Raw genomic sequence first — 16890 nt, 5'->3', positions numbered from 1 at the left:
CAGAGAGAAGACCTCCAGCTTCATTCTCCACCCAACAGTTCCCAGGCTCTGGAGGACTCCAATGCCATTTCTCATACATTGATGAACTTACACCTGCACCCAGCTGGGGAAGCCCAGCAACAATTTTCAGACCAACAGAGTGGTTTTTAGCCCAGAGCGGCACATCAGGTCAAGTGAAACACTTTGCAGATAGGTGAGGAGAAATCAATTAATAAATGAAAGTAATCCCTTCTTTCTCAAAACACTGACTAAAAAAGAAAACTTCTGGTGTTTATATGTTTTATATTTTTTACCAGTTTTAAAGTGTTAAATGAAGCTGAAAAACCAAAGTGAAATATCATTTTGCCTGTCAACTTTTCTATTCACTAAAGCTGCTATGAGAAAGAGGAGGATTGGGCTGTGTCTCCCACACCTGTTCTATACATATTTTTTAGTATTGCCAATGAGCTGAAATATTATTTTTCAGTCATCCTTAAAAAGCACCCGAGTGATCCATGCCCTGAGCTTTGGCATGGGACATAAAAAGATGGGTCTGAGGGGTTACCTGTGGTCTCTTTTCTAGGTCACTCATCTGGGCCATGAGGCACAGAGGAGTTTGACTTCTGTCAAACACACATTTGAATTAACGGAGAGAGATCACAGGAGGAGCACAGAAAAGAGGTGGATTTTGTGCTGTGGGGCATTTACAAGATGAATGGTGCCAGACCTAGAGGACACAAAATCAGGACATGAGCTTGGCAGAAGGACTTGGCACAGGAAGCAAATGGCATCGGTTCAGCTGGAAATCTCTGGAGGAGTCCCAGGCTGTGCGCGAATCCTCCAGCATCCTCCGCCTCCAGGGGCTGCGAGCTGGGACCTTCAGGAGAAGCAAAGTGAATTAGGGGTCAAAATCAGTGGAAATTCATGGTGAACAGGGTCCTTCAGGGCTGCTTGCAGGCTAGATGAGATGTAGAAAGAATAGGTGGAAGCCCCGGAGCGCTGCCCGGGATGAGGAGGGCTCTCCCTTGGGCAGGAGCACCGCACCCACAGGGGCTGGAAAAGCAGGTCACAGCTCACTGTCATGGGAACTCTTTCTTCTCAGGTGCACCAAGGCGTTCTTTCATGTGCTGCTGAGGCTGGAGCAGCAACTCCCGAGCTCACGGAGCCTCCGTGATCCATGCCCCGCAGTGCCTGCTCTGGGGACGCCGCAGAGCTGGAGGCTGCTCCCTTCCCTGCCCCGCAGGGCCTGGCAGGAGAGGGAGGACTGGTGTCCAGAAGCCAGGTATTTCTTTGGATGAAACAGAGGACAGCAGCAGGTGCCACACGTCACGGCACACGGAGCTCGGGTGATGGCCCGTGGCAGCAGATATCTCAGCTTTCAGGTCTTAGATGCCTTCCCATGCTTCTTATCACTGCCTGGTGCTGCTGTGATGCCCTGTGGCTCTCAGAGCAGCCCTGTGCTGTTTTACTTGCCATGTCCTGGCTGCACTTTTATCTCTCTGCCCTCATCAGGTGCTTCCTGCCTCAAGCACATGTGTTTTCCCCTGGGAAAATACACTTTTTCTTAGTGACAAAGGCAAAGCTTGAGATAAACCATCTCAGTACAGCAAGATTAACAGAGGTTGAGGGAAAATAAATGTGTGGTCATCACGTAGTGTCAGAAGCGTCAAACAGATAGGAAGCTGAATGCCCCATTCACCATTTTTCTAGACAAGAGGCAAAAAAGCCAGAAGAAATTGCAGTGGTGTGTTACTGGAAGAACCTTCATACCTGCAGGGAATGGAGCTTCTCCTTCATCTCCAGGTTAAAATCCCACCTACCTGTGGGTGGGATATTGTTTTGAATATCACCGGGGCTACTGCTCTTCATGATTTCCAGTTTTCTACCCCAAGGATATAGGGACCTGACTGTCAGCTACATTGCTTTCCACTACAGTTATAGCCATGGGCTGAAACAAGCAGACCATGAATGAGAGATGGCATCATGAAAGCTCACCAGGAGAAAAGGCAAATTTACCTGTTCTCCACATGATGAAAGAATGGAGCCAGTGTGACAATTTTCCATTGAAATTGGGTTTTGGAAACAAACAGTTAGCACCTAAATAAGTCTATTCACAGGAAACACTCGTGTCTCATGGAAAATGTCAGTTTTTCAGATAGAGAAATGCATTAAAATGTCATATGTCAAAATATATCAAAGATATTTTGTCTGAACTAAAGCTGAGGTGGGGTTGTTTGCAAAAATTCAAGCAGGGAGAAATTTGACTTCTCTGACTGAATAATTATTACAGCTGGCTTTATCCACAGTGCAGTGTAACCGTGTCCTTTCTACATACAGGAGAAAAACCTGAGATATCTGGGTGATGAAATTAAGGGAGAAACAGGGTGTTGAGTGTTCTGGATAAAGTTGTTACCATTCCATCGGCTCTCTGAGAGCCTTCAGCCCCAGTGAGGTCAGCTGGCATTTCTTTCTCACTCTGCAATCAGCACTGGGGGCATCAGGATTATCTCATGGAAGAGACACCTTTATTGGGCACGCTGCTCAGCGTAAATCTAGCAAGGGTTGCCTTTTTTTATTCCCAGGTATTGTCACGCACTGATCGTTCTCCAGCTGCTGGTGCTGTGTGTGGTGCGGGGGCAGACAGAGCTTGAAACAGGAGCTCCTGCGTGATGCTGCACCAGAGGCTGCTTCTCTCCCCGACCCTGGCAGCGCCGCAGGGCGGGGCTGTGCTCACACCACCCCAAACTCGGCGCCCTCCGAGATGGGGATACACCCCAGGACTGCTCTGGGTCTCCCCAGGAAACCTGCCAAATTGCACAGTATGAATGCAGTCTGGAAAAATCTCTTTACCGTGATGCGCTCGTACAGCTGGAATGATTTAGCTGCTATTTCAAGCAGACCTTCCAGTAAATGTAAAGAGGCATCTTGAAATGCATTTCAAACACAGAAATGAGGGGCTCTGCTCTAGCTCATTTTCACCTGTGATGTGTCATCTCTTAAGTGGCCCCAATTTACCAGACACCAGTAGGGAATTCGGTTTGTGAATGCCACTCCTGCAGCTGCATATTCCAGTTACCCACACCATGGCCAGCAGTCTTCTTTAATTACACTGGGGTGTAACCCTGACCCTGGCTAACAGCAATAACAAAAGCTGTCCTGGATACCATCTCAGTGATTGCTGTGCACAGGACTGTCAATTTGAGGCAGGGTGAGCTGTGACACAGTAGGTTCATCACAGCTGTAGAAATCCTCCCCAAAACAGTGAGTTGTTTGCATCCTTTTTACACATAGGAAATTAATTTATACTGAAGTCCCAGAAGTTTATCTGGGGTTCCTTTCTTAATATCTCTGCTATAGAACACCTGACAAGATCTTCCCAAATGGCTGCCTGCCCTGAAGAGAGAGGAGACATCAGCAAGGACATACCAAGAGATCCACAGATGGGTACTTGGATGCAGCCCTGAAGATTAGAGCAATAGCATCATCCATAGTCAACTAGAATTTCTCTTCTACAGGCAATAAATATTGGATTATTTATTTTGCATCATGACTGCCTTCTTCTCTCCTTTCTATTTTTCCCTCTGTATGGTAAGGAAAGAGCATATGATGAGTGTAGTATATTATAACTGAATATTAATCTCTTCTATTCAGTCAGTGCATGCATTCATTTATATGGATGATTTGCTAGTTTTGTTTGAATACACACACGCATATTTAAAAGCGAGGTTTATTATGAAAAATGCCCTCAAATTAACTCTTCTAAAAGATGCCAATATTATTGGCAAGAATTGCATTTTATTTTCTTTTTAAATGTGCTGCTTCCTTAAACATTCATTTCTTTGGAAATCCAGTACTTTTCCAAATGCAAAGGCAGTGGTGATGAGCAACTGTCATTCCCACATTAAAAAGCAAAACCAAGCCTTGATCTTTCTACAGCAGATTAGGGAAAGAGATAAAAATGAGATGAAAGCCTCAAATGTCTGTTCCACTAGGTTCGAGGCATTCTTTTTGTTTTAGTTCCGCACTCTGCCTCTTTAATTCCCCCTGGCTCAAATGCCAATTTTCTGCTATGTTGGCATGACTGCCGAAGAATTGCTTCTGTTAATAAACTGCACAAAATAGCTGAGCAATTAGGCAATTAAACTGTTTTAAATTTAATTTAAAACCCTGGCATTTTGCTAGGAGTACTTTTTTTTCTTTAATCCCATCTTTTTTTGTGTGGTGGGAGGTAAAGGGCGAGTTGGAAGGGTGGGAAGGCAGCACAGTGGTGGGGGAAGGGTCTGGTGTGATTGGAGTTGACTCAGGCAGATAAGTATAAGGGCTGTCCACTTTGGGGAGCACATTCCAGCCTTTGTCCCTTATTAGAACAAGTAATTTTTTCCCTAACATTTAACACACAAACAAGCTTAATCTGATTTCCATCCTGATCCCAGATGGGTATCAGGGCTTGCAAGCAAATGATTTCAGGAGCTGCCTACCTGCTCTTGGCTGCTAATTCAGAATAAAAAGGAGTGCTGGAGAAAATACAGGAATTACTGTGCCCGGGGGTGAGCAACCTGTTCTGCTCATCCCTGTGTGTTCCCACTGCATTCAAGGGCATTTCTCCAAGTTCCCTGAACTGTAGGAAAGTTTGTCCCTTGGGCTTATTTGACCTGTACTTACAGAGATTTTTTTTTTTTTTTTTGGTACAGATCAAGTTTGCATTTTGCTAAAGGATTTCTTGCTGACTTGCCACTGGTAGTGGCACTGGGATTCACCCTTGCCGGAAATGGGGCCCAAGGGAATGGTGAGAGGGCTTATTCCATCATGCCACAGCTGCATCCCCAAGCCCATCATCCCCTGCCTTACCCCACTGCCAGCCAAAGCCCCTCCTGTGCTACTCATACCATGTGGGCCAAGCTCTAGTAGCCCTCCTATGTTGGGCTACATCCCTTCCCAACCCAGCCATTCCCCCCCAGGCCACCATCTAAAAGCTGTGCATGGTCCTCTCTTCCAATCCACACTTCCAATCCATCCCATTCAGCACCTAAGCAAAATTCTCTCAATAACCACAAATCCTCAGCTGCCCAGTCCTGTCCCTGTCCACTGCTCTTCCACCCTCACTGCTTCACACCCTCTACTGCAGCTGACCCACAACCTTAGCACTGCCAGGTTTTTCACAGCAACCTGTCCTCTTTACTTCTCAGTGCACTAAATCTCTTTTCTTACCATGATGGGTGGAAGAAATAGAACATTGTCCCTAGTGTCCTGCTAAAACTTTCTGCTAACAGAAACACACCATGTTTTTCAAGCCTTTTTTCACTATCTATGTTTGGATGAATGATGCCACAGCTAATGAAAACACCCTGTTGTATACCCTGCAGTGTTGACTGTCTTCTCAAGAAATGCTTGTATCTCCATGGTCACATCATGGCTATTTTTAGTGAACCAGTCATTCCTGTTATTGTCCTAGTGTTTGAAATTAAAAATAATGGAAAGAGAATTAAAAAGATTCTTCTAAATGTTACAGTACTCACACGCTGTTTGCAAAATTCTAGGTGAAACTCCATCCTCCCTCCCCCCCGAGCTATGGGGATATGAACATTAACAACATTCACGTCATCGTTGCAGTCAGACTCACATTATCATTTCCACTTAATGCACCGCTGGGACCAATCCTGTGGTAGCTGGGGAAATGTATTATAAGTTAATTCATTATTTCTGATATGATTCTATGCTTAATCGAGATCTCCAGTTCTGCACAATGAACCCACTTCAGAGTCAGTCCCAGGAAGTTCCTCTCCCTGAGCCTAAACATCTCCAGCCCGTGCTGCAGAGGAGCTGCTGGCAATGCAGGCTGTGCCAGGGTGCTAACAGATCCAAGGGCTGCAAGTGCTGCAGAACCTGGGGTGTGAGACATGCCAGGGAAACAGGCTGCCCAGGGCAGTGTTTTAGAGTGAGGCATTGAGGCAGCAGTGAGACATTAATTTTCTGTATTTTGGATTCTCAGGGCACCATTGCAGAACCTTTTTTGTCTCTATGTGTTAGCATAGATTGCAATATTAATTTCTGTCCTCTCCTCCCTCCTGACACTGACTCTCCACCACAAGCCCTTTGGCTGTCCAGTCCATTTTGACAGCAGGGCAGGATCTCTGTGTTTATACAGTACCCAGCATGAAGGGAAACTGATTTTTGCTGGACCTTTAGCTGCTAGTGTAATGCATATAATAATAATATTACATCCTTGAGCTCTCTATCCTGTTTCAATGGATCTGACAACCTTCTTAGAAAAAAAGAGGTATGTGTTATACAGAAGTGAACAAGCTCTAACATTAAGTGGACAGCACATAATTCTAGATAATCTTCTGAGTGTCACAAAACCCCAAACTGTCAGAGGGATGATACAGAGAAGGATAATTAAGATAATGGGTTGGTCTTTATGTTTGTACATTGCTTAGCAGCCATCAACAGAATTACAGCTCCAGGCAGACCTCAGAATACTTCAAGCCTCCTTGGTAACAACATGCAGTTCAAACTTTAGAATAGGAAAGTCCAGGCTTTGCCTTTGTACATTCACAAGATTTTCAGGCACCATAACTCTTAGAAGAGAAGCATCAACTTTCCTGATCCTACAGGCAGCAAACTCGAATCTCAGGCCAGTGGCACTGGCAGAGAGTCATGCTCTGGTGGTGACCCACAGGTGGGAGGTGACAGCAGCTCCCCGTGGGGTACCAGCTCCTTGCTGGGTTGTGCTGAACACACAGCTACACCCTGGGCATGCTGATGATGCCACTTCAGTGGCTGGTGCTGCTTTATTTCGGCCAAGCCCAGGATTATCCAGCAAGGCCTTCCTTTTGGTCAGAGGGCTCAGTTCAGATGTGCTTCCAGAGCCACACCTTGGTCACAAACCACTCCTTGGACACTTCTGCTTCATTTTGCAAAACAGGGATTAAAGGAGGTCCCAGGAACTTGTTTGTTTATTGTAGTTCCTACAAATGCCAGCAGAGGTTGTATTGAAATGTGAGATAAACACCTATGCAAATAATACATTGACTCTGATTCAGTCATGATGACTTTGCCAATATATATACAATCACTTTATAATACATTACATTTGTATATTTTAAACGACCTAATTGATAAGAGCATAAAAGCATTAAATTACCATATAGCAAGACTACTATACCACACTAGACATCTATTAGCATACTACACGTCAATCAGTGTTTTACCAATTAATGGCTATCTAATTATCTTGCTATAATGAGCTTGTTAAATGCCAATTAAATGGCAAGATGTTTGAATGCATTAATAAGAATGTAATTACACAGTTATTGGTGACATAATTTTCACATCATTAACTAGTAACTTATCCTTATTAAGTTTAATAAGTATATTCTTTTAACTTCCCATTGATCCCAAATTAGGATACAATCGCCAGTCGGTTAAGACTGAGTGAGATGGCTGTAATTATCAGGATCATTATTGGAAAAGTTTAATGTCTCTGATGTTATAAATAAGCAATAACTAAAGAATGCACTGAAGGAAAAGTCAGCTGAAAGTGTAACTGTACTGTGCACACAGATTCTAACCTGGGATAGAGAGTCTTCCTCCAGACAAGAAATGTTCTTCTTATAAGAGACCAGCTTTTGAACCTGGAAATTGTGGTTGGTTTACATAGCAGAAGGTGAAATCTCCCTTATCAAACTTTTCTACCAGAGTGCTCTAAATGAAAAGGAACTGTTGAGAAAGGCTGAGTCCTTAGCTGGTGTGTCCTCCCCAGGTGAGGACACCCTGGGATATTCTAGGAGCTGATGGTCTGGGGTGATGCTCACCTTGCTTTCTCAGAATTGCTCCTGGGGAAATAATTTCTGCTGGTTTTTTGTTTAGCTGAGATGGATGAGCTGCAATGATGACAAGTCCACAGTGTGCTCCTGCCTGGAGAAGGGCAGCAGAACCTGTTGGGACCAGCACTATGCTGGGACTGTGGAGACTTTGAGATCATTCTCAGTTACACCTCATACTTACCCTGAAATTTGGACAGGTAACTTAATCCATCTTATCTTTCTGTTTACTGGGATTTGTGAGAGTAAAATAATCAGTAATGATGATGAGGTATCCAAAACTTCCAAGTCAGGGGCTGCAGAAACACTGATGCCAACAGCAGCTCCCCACAGAGCAAGTATCAGAGCAAGTCAAAGCAGTCCACAGGAAGCTGGACTCAGATTTCCACTTCAACTGTTAGGATGTCATAGTTTGTATAAAAGAAAATAGCCAATCTTCCATCCCAAATCTTTTATTTATGAAAGGAAAATAAATCACCCTGTGCATTTCCACACCAGGAAAAGCTATTTAACCAAGCGAGCATGCGTGAGCCATGGCAAATGCCCAAATAGTTCTGCATTAATCTTTTCCTGCACCCTCTCATCCCATTTTTGCAAAATATTGGGTTCATACCATGTCGACTGTATTTAAAATGAAGAAAGTGATTGAGAGCCATTTACTGAATTAGGCACTGTACTGAGATATGTGTGCAACAAAATCAGCCCTCGGCCTCAGTGCCTTAATTAGCCACTCCATCTTGATGAGTGCCATTGGATCCCAGTGTAGCCCTGTGTGTATCCTGCATCCCCAGCTATAGGTGCACTGCACATCTCCAGTAGACCTTGGCCAGTGTTTCCAGACACCAGGAGACAAGAGGATGCTTGGTCCATCACAGCTCAGCAGAGAACTGCAGCCTGCATAGTAAAGGGTTTTTCTGAACTGTGGCCACTGGAAGTACCTCATCTTTCCCAAGGATGTAACCTAGCCCTCCTCTAACACTTTTTCTTTTCATCAATCTTTCTGACTCCTTCAGGATTTTATTAAGAGAACTGGGGAGGTCTGTTGAATTCCTGTGTCTCCTGAGATGTATTTTACAGGAATGTGTTGTTCCTATCTTGGACGCATAAGATGGGTAAATGCGTACACAGACATAACAGTAACATCATCTTCTATTGATCTCTGCTGATACAGGCGCATTGTGGATGTGTTTTGCTGCTTTAAAGAATTGTTTTCAGTGGATACTTGTCAGGTTCTTTCCATCCCTCAGTTTCATCTTCTTATAAGAGGGAAAATTTTGTGTGAAAACACAGAGGTGCTCTCCTTTTTCTCAACAAAACAAAAATAAAGAAAGGGGAAAAGGGGGTGGGGAAAGAAACCCTTCCACCTCTTCACAGCATTTTTGTTTTTCTCCCCAAAAGCAATATGAAATCGCACTGAGCAGGTATGGTAATAATCAGCATTGAGTGCAGTAATGATGTGTCTCCTGCACTGAAGCTCCTGACAGGAAAATCATGACCTGCTCCCCACAGGTATCAAAGTCACTAATAACCCATCAGGCGCTCCAGATCGGCATTCATTAGAGGAACCGACACTGTGTTACTCAGTCACGGGGAGTCTCTTTCAAGTCCGGGCACTTTTCCTTTTGATAGGAAAAGACTGCATCAGCACAGGCAGCACATTTGCTTTCTGTCACTTGCTGGTTGCTGTGCTGCACATGAGACTGGAAGCCGAGGATGCAGCAAGTTCAGCTGAAGGAGCAACTCAGTGCTGCTTGGAAAATGTTTAATAACAGATCATGGAGATCATTTCTAAGATCTGCTGTGGCTGCTGCTGCCGCCCACCTGGCCTAAATCTCTTTTCAGCAATGTGCCCAGTGCTGCCATCTAGATCCAGATGTTTCCTGTGCCTCTCAGATGAAGAGATGAGCTAAAGAAAAGGGGTTGACCCTGTTTTTTTTAAGGGCTAGGCTAATCAAGGTAGTTCTACTATAATTGTATTCATAGGCTAGTAAGATGATAGGCAGAGTCCACCTTACTAAATCTAAATCTAAATCTAAATCTAAATCTAAATCTAAATCTAAATCTAAATCTAAATCTAAATCTAAATGTCCTTGGTGTCTGCACAGACCAGATTTGCCTGGAGCCCTGTTTTCAGACTCATCTGTAACAGGATTTATACTTCTGCCTCATATCTATTTCCTTGTTAGAGCCTTTCTCCCTCTCTTCCAATTTTTTTCCTTCCTGCTATTTGCTTTTACTCCATGTCTTTGAAACTGAAAATGGTATTTAACAATTAAGATTCTTTTTTTTTTTTTGGCATATTATCTCTACAGTGGCACTCACCATAAGAAAATAACAAGGAGTCAGCAGTGGTAATGTTACACAATTTATAGGTTACCTAGTTCAGAGAGACACTGGAGCCTTTCTATGCACTGAAACATCCAGCACTGATCACTGTTATGGCCACAGCACCTTGCTTGGGTGAACCATTAGTGTATTGTAGCACAGAAATCCCTATAGTGGCTATAAAACATATTTATATATCTATAAAACCAGGATGCTCTGGTCTACTGAAAGCACTTAGATACTTGGATAAAGAACATCGTGTGGGAGCTGGATGTACAGGGGAAAGAAAGAAGCCACACTCAGGGTTTGAGATCAGCATTTATTTTCAGGCATTTGCAAGGAAAGCCCATCAGTTCGATGATTATCTGAACATATGTGGAACATTTGTAAAAAGCTGGGAGAATTCCATTATGTATAAGCTGCTTAAAAAGTGGCTCACTTAAGGTTATTACATTGCTGCTTTGGGTTATTTTTGTTTAATTCAAACTCTGCAGTGGGTGAGACTCAATTTCAGTTTAAACAATCATTTCAGTACCTTATCTTTCTCATCATCTTCTGTACCTACAAAATTTGCAGTGTGGGATTCAGATAAATAAATACATGATTACACACACACTTGCTCATCATTTTCTCCATGACATTCCGTTTTCTGTGAATAAAGAAAATGGCTTTCAGGGTGCTTTTTTCCTTCTCCTTCTAAGTGAATGATTTCCAAAGGGCCTGTCTGTCCAGAAGAGATTAACGCTCTTGCCTTAGAATGAGGCCAAAGCACAATTTTAGTGTCAGAAAATCAGTTTTGAATCCACAGAAATTTCCATTCAGAAGTCTATTTAAGAATATACTTATAAATTGTCCTCTTTAACCTGCGCCATCTGAGGAAAGAATTAAAATATTTATCCACTGACCCAAGAAAATGCTTCAAACAAACTGCCCTGTTGATAAAATGAGTAAGATAATGTGGACTATGATTTTGCCCCATAAGAAAATGCATATTTGACAGCTTTTTAATTAGCTGTGCCTCAGTCTGGGTCCCCAGTGAAAAGGCTGCATGATGTTTCTGAATGCAAACTTTGAGCATCCAAAGCAAACACTGCAAACACTGCAGCAACATCCTCTCTGGAAAGAACTTTTCACCACAAAAGGACTCCCAACCACATAACACCAGACCAATAGTAATCAAAGAAAAAACTTTCAGAACCAATACTCATTTAAAAGTACTGAAAAGAGAGCATTAAAAGTCATGAAAAAATCCCCAGTCTTCCCTTCAGGAGAGCCTTCATGGAGAAACCTACTTCGGGGAATATCTTTCACCATTCTACTTTCATATTAATATCCTTAAGATTTCTTAAGTCTATGTAAGAAGAAAGGGACATTTTCTGTAGATCTCTTTCAAACAGCAGCTCTGCTTTCAGTTCAGTGAACTTCCCCTTTCCACAGGGCACCTGGTGATTAAAATTCAGCCCAAGCCACCCAGATTCAGATCTTCTGCAATGTCATGGCAAAAGCTTCCAGCCACTGTGCACCTTTCCTCTTTTCATGGTACATCTTTCCATACGGGAGTGGCAAATGGCTGAGCTCTGTGAAATAACACAAAATTGTTCTCTCAGGCATATTCTTTGTTCCCCAAATTAAAGGAAAGTGCAAAACTTCAAGTGTGTTTCCCTCTGTGTCCCTCCTCGTGGATTGGTAAATTGGGGTAAATTGTGAATGCACTTGAATTCTGCTTATCATAAGTCTGGTAGCTCGTTACACCCTCTGCTTTTCCCCCTCAGATATTATAGAAATACAACAGTGTAACTAACACTTCTCCTCATTTAGAGCTGCAGGTGGTGGGAGTACGTGTGATTTTATTGTCTTTACTTGGTAATTACAGGTCTGTTCCTATTCCCACTGTGTCAGTGGGATGCTTGTATAGTACACGTATTTAAGTCCTTTCAGGTGTTCTCAAGGTGGATTTGCATGGAAAATTGCATCAGTGCAGAATGGTGCCTGTGACCACTGTCTGTAGAAGGGGTGCTGGCACACAGGCTGGTCTGACTGCTTCTATTGATACGAGGGCAGTGTAAAGCCTGGCTCAGACAAAAGTCATTCCAGGAGGGACAGGAGAGCTGGGATTTGGGTGGTCCTTCTGGCAGAGTGTGTCACCACATCCATGAACACAGTGCTTCTGCAGAGGGTGCAAAGTGCAGTGAACCCCAGCTACTGCTGAGACCCCCGGCTGCACACATATATTGGGTCATTCCAGGAGCCTTCCTGTGGGACGTATTTTCCCCCCTTCCCCTTTCCCTTTCCCTTTCCCTTTCCCTTTCCCTTTCCCTTTCCCTTTCCCTTTCCCTTTCCCTTTCCCTTCCCTTCCCATGTGAGATGTGAGGGCCACAGGGCAATGCCAGCAAGGTTGACACAGCCTCTGATTTGACGGGTCCATTTAAAAATGTACATATTATTATCCTTTGATTTCGGCTTCTGATTCCTCCAGATGTTTGTGGTTGATTAGTCAGGCTCCCTTCAGGTTTTGCCACCTTCCATCAGTGCATATTCTGTTTATCACAGACAGAAATCCATGTGTAATAGGAAGGCACATTGCACATACATCCAGTGAATGTCCCTGTATGTTAATTATGTTTTAATACCCCACATTCATGGTGTACTTTGATGAACACAGTAGCCAGAGCCAACGCTGCTGACAGAGCAGATCCTTTCTGAACTTCCCTTTGAATTCCCTTTTTCTCTTTGAATTGGGATATTTGCATAAAGGCTGGAAGCCCCATCTTTCTTCTGTTAAAGTACTGGTGATCTTTGCCTTTTCTCCATTGAAATAGGCTTGTGAGTTCAAGGACTGAATTCAGCAGAGTTCATGAGCATACACTGAAACCGACAGGATTAAACCTTGGTTGAGGCAGTGGAGCTTGGGGCACACGTTTATCCCTAAGCACAGGCTCAGATGCTGTGCTGAGTAAGGACTGCAGGACATCTGAAGCAACTCAAAGCCCTTCTTCCCTGGAGTCCTTCTCCTCTTCTGCTGCCTCTCGGTTAAATGAAGCCAAAGATTCCCATGCAGCACAGAAGGAATGTCAGGATGCAGAGGTGCAGATGCCCAGGTGTCTCCAAGGAACTTCTGGAAGTGCACAAAGCAGTTCTGAGCCATCTGGAAATGATGAGAATTTTGTTTTCCATTCTTGCATGCCAAGAGAGAGAAAACCCAGAGCTGTATAGACCAAATTAAGATCCCCAAAATTATGTTTTCAACAAGTTGCTTACAGAAAAGGCTGGGCATGTGGAGTGTCAAGAGGCTGCAATATTTTTATCAGTACATTAAATGTGACAGATGGTCAGAAGTCAGAATCCAAAGCGCTGTCTCAGTTCTTTGAGAGCACTTGAAATTTGAACCTCTCCACATGCTTTGGACAACGCTGGTCCCATTTAAACTTCAGGAGCCAAATAAGAAAGAAATAACAGCTATGTTTTTTACCCACTGTTCTCTAAATGCCCAAGAAGCAGTCAAAACCAGAGGTAACTCATGAAAGCTGCCACATTAGCAATGGTGGAAGTTTGTCTTTAGTAGCATCTTACATTTCTCTCTCTATAAATCAAATTGCCTCAACCATCTTTGGGCATCCATCTGTATTAGCTCAGTTGTACTGCAGTGGAGATCTCAAAAGCCTTCTGCTCCCAGACAATGGCTTAAAATCCAGTGACAATTGTCCTGCCTCTTTCCATCCAAAAGATAACTAGCTAGGAAGATGCTTGGATAGAAGTCTCACCACAACAGATCCCCAAGAGACCAGGACCAGGAGACTCAGCTCTGCTTTTGCTGCTGGATTTCTTGGCCCCTGGCAGGGCACACGCGATGCTGGTGAGAGCTGCAGCCTGACAGAGCATCACTCTCTGCAGAGCTCCCCAGTCCCTCCTCATGTTTAAAGGTGGTTGAATACCTGAAGAGGAGCTTTGGCCCTCCACCTGTCTTCTGTTTGCAGTGTAGGAGCCAAATGAAAAGATCTATTTTTTTCCCAGATAAATGTAGGAAATGTTGTATATAATTAAAACTGCACTCCACAGTCCTCTCTCCATCAATAACAAGGTCCAGCAAATTCCAGCTCCCTTCATAGTCCCCTCCTGAGTTTTCATTTTTCTCCTATATTTTCAGTATTTTTGCCATATATTTGCTTATAAATATTACCATTTAAGAAGGGAACAATTGAGGGATATCCACCTGAGGTTTGAAATTATATTTTTTATTATGAGTATTGGAGAAGGATGCACAAGGCATCAGCAGAATGTTGCAGCATGGGTTATAGATTGCTGCTCAGCAGTTAGTGGGTTGGCTATTTCTTTTAATTGCTGATACTGTATTTTCAGACAGTGCTGATCTTATGACAAATCTTTTTGCCTACTTTTCTGCAATTAAGCAATTTAGTTGATAGTTTAATTTTTTTTTCACAAAATAAATACTCCATTATACAAATACACATATGCCTGTACATGTATGCCATGTACATATGCCTGTACATGGACATGCACAAGAGTGTGTGCACATGCAGAGGGACATGAAACTCTACTTCACAGCAGTTCTGACAGGGACATTTCCTTTCCCATAATTCTAAATCTTTTCTTGTGCTATCTGAAGAACTCAGAATTTTGCTTTCCCAGACAATTCTTGTCCTTAATGACATATTTTACAGTATTTTCTTTTAGTTCAAAAGCCCAAACGTCCAGTGAAAAGCTGTTTCAATCACAACTCTGTGTGTGTGTTTGTGTCACTTTCAACCTCAATGTGCATGTCCCATTTTCAGCTCCTGAATTCTGAATAAGCTGTGCTCACCTCCAAGAGTTATGGATTTAAGGAATATAGGTAATTGCACCATTACCCTTTTTATTTGTTTATTTTTTTTTCCTTCAGCCTGCTCTGCTAGTTTATCATACATGTGGTCTAATTAAAGTTTCCTACAGGACATTTCATCCAGAATAAATAATGTCATTGCTCAGAAGGGCTTTAGTTACATTTTTTTTTCCTTCCAACTGTGCTGAAAGGGAGGTTGCTGTCTAAAAAATCTGTGCCTGGGTGGAAGAGACAGTTTTATAATTGCATTTCCAGTCTTCTTTGTATTCTTTTGTGTTATATGCTTGTACAAGAAGAAACTGGACAGGCCTGTTGGATAGCAGCCAGGCAGAATTGTCAGAGAAAGAGAGACCAGATTGAAAATGAAATAGAAAGGGGGAAGAGAAATAAAAAATATCAGGATGATCTCTCAGAACAATGACTTAAGAAAGTGAAACTGGAGGAGAAAATAGCAATTTTGTTTTGTGTCAGCTTCTGAGGTTTTAAAATTGTCTTTTGTTTTCTGTTTGGTGTTTTTTTTTCCTCCAGTTGTGACAGAGAAAAGTCAAAGTATGGGGACGTGTTTCAGAAATGGAACTGCAACAAAACATTTGTTTTCTGACTAAGAGTCAAGCACTGAGAAATCTGAGTGCACTCTGAAGGAAAAGAAGACTATATCTTGAAAGTTGAAGCCCTGGCAGTCTCAAGGTCATATTCCTACTCTGGATGAGATCAGCTTTCCTTAGTTTGGCATTCTATAAATTAATTAATTCATTAATTAATCAGTCAGTAAATACATATTCTCTATTGCTGTGAAGCAAGCAGAGACAGGATCAGCATACCCAAACCTACAGACTGTGCCTTGACCTTCACGCGTCTGAGTGTGAAGAGCTCTTCTGATTTTCTTTCCACTTCTCATCTTTCCCAAGTCCTTGCAGGTTTCAATTTCTCAGGCTGATGTACTAGAGAGTTGGTAGCAAACAGGTTAGCTCTCCTTTGAGGAAAGGTGGTAAAGGTGACCTCCAGGAATCCCATCTAACCTGGCTTTTTCTGTGATTCTGTTTAAGTCAGTCATGAAAGCATCCATCGACAAGCACCAGCAGCTGTACTCTTTGTTCCAGAAAGCCCACAAGTCATGGTCAGACAGACTCTGTGACTGGTAAACAAAGAAAAAAAAAAGAATAAAAGGGAGGCAAAAAAAAACTCTTTGAGCCTTGGGATGTGATTATTTGTGCAGGGGCAGATTGAGAACAACTGAAAAGAAAGGAGGAAAGTAAATGCGGGCCTGTGAGAAGCTGAATGGTGAGCACGTCTCTTCCACACTTTCCTTGAAGGCACAGCGAGTGGATGTACTTTATTCATAATGACAATATGATGTGATTCATAGCAATTGCTTCTTCACAGTAAATTATTCTAAGATGTGTTGTTGTGCCATGTTGGAATGGCACAAATGAATGATGTTAAAATACTGAGCAGACAAAACGATAACACCTGTTACAGAGCCACTTATAAACCAGAGTGCACGGAGGCATTTGTACCTGTCTCTATCACACATTGTGAGCTACACATCTTAGGATGGTTTATGAAGGAGAAGGCAATTTCTGCTATTCTGTATTAAAACATTTCTCAGAATTCCCTTAATTTACAGACATCCTCTCTCTATTTACTTGACATCAGCTCCTGCTCTCTGCCAGGCAATGTAGGAGTTCACAACTGGCTCAGCACTCAGATTTCCTACCCAGATCAGGTCTGGGAGGAGCAGGGTAACAGTATCTCCACATGTACATTTAATCCTGCCCTGTGGTAGCACACAATTACCCAGACTGAAGAGCAGCAGGGAGCTGTGCCCCCTCCCAATGCACTGTGGGGCAGCCGAGGCTGGGAACTGGCACAAGAAGTCAGGGCAGTGCCTTGTGAGAATGATGATGTCCTGAATTTCCACAGGTT

Source organism: Vidua macroura, chromosome 13 (assembly GCF_024509145.1).
Source record: "Vidua macroura isolate BioBank_ID:100142 chromosome 13, ASM2450914v1, whole genome shotgun sequence".
In the NCBI taxonomy this organism is placed as follows: Eukaryota; Metazoa; Chordata; class Aves; order Passeriformes; family Viduidae; genus Vidua; species Vidua macroura.
This window is presented reverse-complemented; position numbering follows the sequence as displayed.